Source organism: Neopelma chrysocephalum, unplaced genomic scaffold (assembly GCF_003984885.1).
Source record: "Neopelma chrysocephalum unplaced genomic scaffold, ASM398488v2 Primary Assembly neopelma1_138, whole genome shotgun sequence".
Lineage (NCBI taxonomy): Eukaryota > Metazoa > Chordata > Aves > Passeriformes > Pipridae > Neopelma > Neopelma chrysocephalum.
In genome coordinates, this window is record NW_020897800.1 from 5,099,775 (window position 1) to 5,104,505 (window position 4,731).

Genomic DNA, 4,731 nt, shown 5'->3' on the forward strand with positions numbered 1-4,731 from the left:
CCCAGCACGCCAAAGCCACGCCTATAATGCCGGAGCCAGGCCTGTAATGCCAAAGCCACGCCCCCGGCACGCCCCGTCGTTGAGGCCACGCCTCCAGCCACGCCTCCAGCCACGCCTCCTCTCCCGTCCCGCTCAGCGCCCCCTGCTGGCCGCGCTGCGCGCCCCCCCCCCCCCGCCCCCCCCCCCCGCCCCAGGCCCCCCAAACCGCCCCCCCCCTCCATCTGCCTTCGGACCCCCCTGCCCCGCAGTCTCCCCGGGGTATTGCTCAGGCCTCCGCCCCGACAGCATGTGCGCCCCCGCAAGCGTATCCCCCCCCCCCCGCCTCCCCCCGGGCGCCCCCCCCTCCATTATCAAGCTGACCACGGGGGTGTCACCAACCCCCTCCACCTCCTCAGCACAACCGTAAAATTTAGGGACTCCCTCGGAAATTCCCCCCCACCAAGCTCACCAAGCCCCCTGCAGGGAGGGGTCACCAACCCCCTCCAACCCCCCCAGCAAAACCCTAAAATTTAGTGTATCCCATAAAATCCCACCCCAAGCCCTTCCTGTGGGATCATCCCCCAGGCAAAACACTCTTGTTTTGGAAATTGCCTATTATTTGTTGTTAATTTGGGGAAAAGGCTTTCTGACCAATCTCCCCCCACCCAAATCTTGGTCCGCGTGAGACATTAACCACCCTCCTCTCTCCCAGACCTGCAGATGAGGTTTCCCTGGAGTCACTTTCACTAGGAGAGCTGGGAGAACTGGGTCCTGCAGGCAAATTTTCCCACATTTTATGGCAAAAGCCACAGGGACGGATTTTTCCAGATCAGCCCGGCCACGGTCTGGTTTCTCCCAATTTTTCCATCCCTTCCCTGATAAAAAAAGGCCATCAAACACGGGTTTAATGAGAAATTCTGAATTTCTGCCCACTTCCTAAGGAATATTGGGTGGGGAAGGGAGTCACTCAAAACAGCCCTGGAATTCCTTTGGGATGGGTTAAAATTGGCTCCAAAGAGTTACAGCGGGATGTACGAGCCAGCAGCACTAAATGGTGCATAAGGAATGGCTGTAGGGCCAGAGATGCAATGGGAAAGATGGAAAAACAAGCTTAAATTTAAGTCCAGGGAACTGAAAACACCTTAATTTTTCCTCTTCAGTTTCCCAGACGCTTCCAAATCCCTATTCCTAAATCCCTCTTTCCAGCTTATCCCCCCAGAAAAGTCCATCCAGAAAATATTTTGTGCTTCCTACTCAGGAGCAGCCTCTAACATATGTTGATGTCCTTTGAGTTGGCCACTGGAGAGCAACAGAAAATAGATGGTTCCCACTTGGAATCCATCAATAAAACAACAGAGAGATGCAGTGGATGGCTGGGATGCATCCCACCCCCCAAACCCCCCCCCAAAAATGAAAGCATCGCTGCATTGCATTGCTGGGACAACCAGTGGGAACTCAGAGCATCCGAGATCCCTTGGAGACGTTGGAATGATTTATAGGAATTTCTTGCCTTGTAAATCAGCCAACGGGACGTTTTTCCCCTCCCTCATTACTATTCCACGGAAGCGAGCGAAGACGAGGAGCCATAAAGCTGTCGCCGGGTGCCTCAGCCAGCTGGGGATGCTGGGCAGAAAATATTTTGGGTTTTTCAGAAGCTGGAGAATCGGAATGGAAGAGTGAAGGGGAAGCAGATGGAAACCCCATCATCGTGGTATCAAAGGACCACGGGATCATCCGCGCGTGACCTCTCATCTTGCTCGTGTGTCATCTTGGAAAACAGGGATATAAGGAGAGAAGGCACACGTGGGGCGTATTTTAAGCTGCATCTTTGCCAAAAATATCCAAGTGCTCAAAATTTTAGGGCTCCCCTGGTGCAGGAATATTTCTTGTGGAGCCAGCAGCAGCAAGCACCTCACGTTCACTCCTTAAGCATCCCAAGTTCATTCCTCAAGTATCCCACATTTGTTCCTTGCATATCCCACATTCACTCCTCGAGCATCCCTCATTCCTCTTCCCCAATTTCTGTTGCCAATTGCCAAAGAGATTCCTCCACTGGTTTTGGAATCTCATGCTCAAACTCCAGGAAAAGTATCCAGCCCTGGGTTTTTCCTTCACAAATGCAAAATCTGCTTCTTCCCTGGAGAGTTTTTCCAGAGGTTAATTATCATCCCTGGTTAAAAAAAACCACGGTGTCTTATTTCCCAGTTGGATTGGCTACTTCATCATCCAGCCATGGGAGCTTGCTGGAATTTTTTTTTTGATGGTAAATTAAAATTCTCCCATACTCAATCCTGGTGGGTTTATCCCCAGAAAAAAAAAAGCATCTTTCTGCTGCAACAGGTCACTCCTGGGTGGTCTTTTTCTGGTCACATCTCAACCCACCAGCCCTGATCCTCCAGATCTCCAGGACCGAGGATGCTCAGCAGCATTCCTACTGAGCAGAGCTGGGATACTTCTCCCCACCCTGGACCACCCTCAAGTGACTGCAGCTGGACGGGATGTCCAAACCCCAGAACTAGAAAACCCTCCATCACACACCTCACTCCATCCCTATCCCACTCCAGATTGCTAGAAAACCTCCCCAAAACTAAACCCCCTCCACTTAAAAATCTCCCAGATTCTGGGGGTCCTCATGGGCACCTCAGGGGGATTTTTGTTGCGTGTCTGAAGTCAGTGTCATAAATATATAATTGCCCCAAACTCATCAGTGCTTATTCAAGAGGACACAACCTGTTCCTTTCCAAAAGCAACGAATACTCAGAGCACGTTTGTTAAAATATTAAACAGCAGCAACATATATAACCAGCAATATTTACATTTTTACATAACAGGCTTCAGGAGAAAACAAATTACATAAAATATAGCGGTTTAGTCTCCGTCGTTTGACTGCTCCTCCATAAATAATTCAATTCTCTTTCCAAGATTGCATTATTGCTCGTGTCGGATTTCTCTGAGAAAACTGTGACGGGATTCTCCACGAGATACAAGTAAATTATTCAATGATAGATGTTAAAAACAAGACGGGGTTTTAGGACACGGATCTGCGGCTGAGCCGGGCTGAAGCACCGCAACGGGTTGGAGGGACACGATCCTTTAACGTCCTCCTTCCAGGGAGGATGTCCAGGGAGGATGTCCAACAGGATGTCCAACCCCCCTCGGGAGTTAAAGGATGCTAAAAAGGAATCCCTTAAGAAAATTTAGGGCTCGTTTCAGGTAGGATGCTGCTCCAAACTGTGGTACCCTCCATCCCTCCCGTTCGGGCACCGCACTGCGTTCGGGTAACGATGCCTAATGCAAATCACTCATTAAAATTTGCATTGGGTTTTTAGGAGACATTTAGGACACGGATATTTTCCCGCACCTTTCCAGGCCCTCTCCAGTTACGAGTTTCAAGAAGTGAGGAAAAAAATACAGCATCAACCAAGGCTGCCCAAAAAGCAACGTAGGGACCATCCACGTGGACAACTGTCTGTCCAAACCCAACCATGCTTCTACCAAATTCGGGGTGAAGTTAAGGGATTCCCCAAATTTCACCTGTTTAGCTCATAGAAGATTTTTATTCAACCTGATTCCCCTCCATTTATGATACTTTACATACCCACAGCACAACTCCTCTTGTAAAATGTTTATTTTTACCTGTGCACATGGTTTTCCTGGGAATAATATGAGAGTCAACCCCAAAAGATTTATGGCAATGAGACGATGTTATTTTTGAAGGCACCGTGCATTTTAAACAGTCTCAGACACACATTAGACCAAGTAACACTACATTGATTCCCCAACTACTAATAGATAAATACATGGGAAAATATAATTAAAGGTTTTACCAATAATCCATAGGCACAAGGAGGATGTATTAAGAATAAGTGATCAATGCCAGGATGGCTCTATATTCCCAGAGGTTTCCCCATGTGAGATTAAATAAGATTAAGTTTATTTCTTGTGTGGCATTGATGGATCAATAATAAGGAAAGTTAAAGCCAAAAAAAAAAAGGATTTTTCCCAGTTGCTGCCTCACCAAGCAGCTGGGATCAAGTGGGAAAATACCTGAAAAAACAGAATTTCTCCCCTCCCCACGCCAGCTGAGCAGGAGTTAAGGATGGCTTGTTGAGCCAGGAAAGCTCTTTGGGGTCCTTCCAGAGGGCAAATGCTGGATAAATGGCAGGTTATATATATTTTGATTAGAAAATCCCTGCTGCCAACTTAGTCCTTTTAAATGTTTAATTTCAAGGCATAATAAGTCTGTGGCTGGTTTTTGCTGCTCCTTCAGGCTCTCCTGTGCAAAGTTACTGCGAGCATCTGACTGACTGATCCTTTCCCAAGCATTTCCAGGGATAAATAAAAAAAATAATTAAAAAAAAGGAGGCTCTGGATGTTTAAAGTGACTTACCTCCAGCACTTCAGCAAGCTTTGGAATTTTGTTTTCCGGAGGCGATATCAGCTGGTTGAGATAGGGATGGGCTGGAGGGACACTCCCCGGGGGAATAAAAAATATAAATAATCATAAAACTACACCATGCACAAATACTGGAAAACCAAAACCAGGGTTGGTTGGTGGGTTGAGCCAGGTCAGGCAATAAAATGCCCCCAGTTTATTTTTCCCGGGGATTTCTGAAGCAGTTGGGTGCCAGGCAGCCGGCAAACACGACGTGGAGATGCTGAATCCTGGCCTTTTAAAATTTTGGCTCCACCTGAGATGTTTCTTCACCTTGGCTGGGCTTCAGCATCCCTTCCCCATCCTCGTTTCGGTTC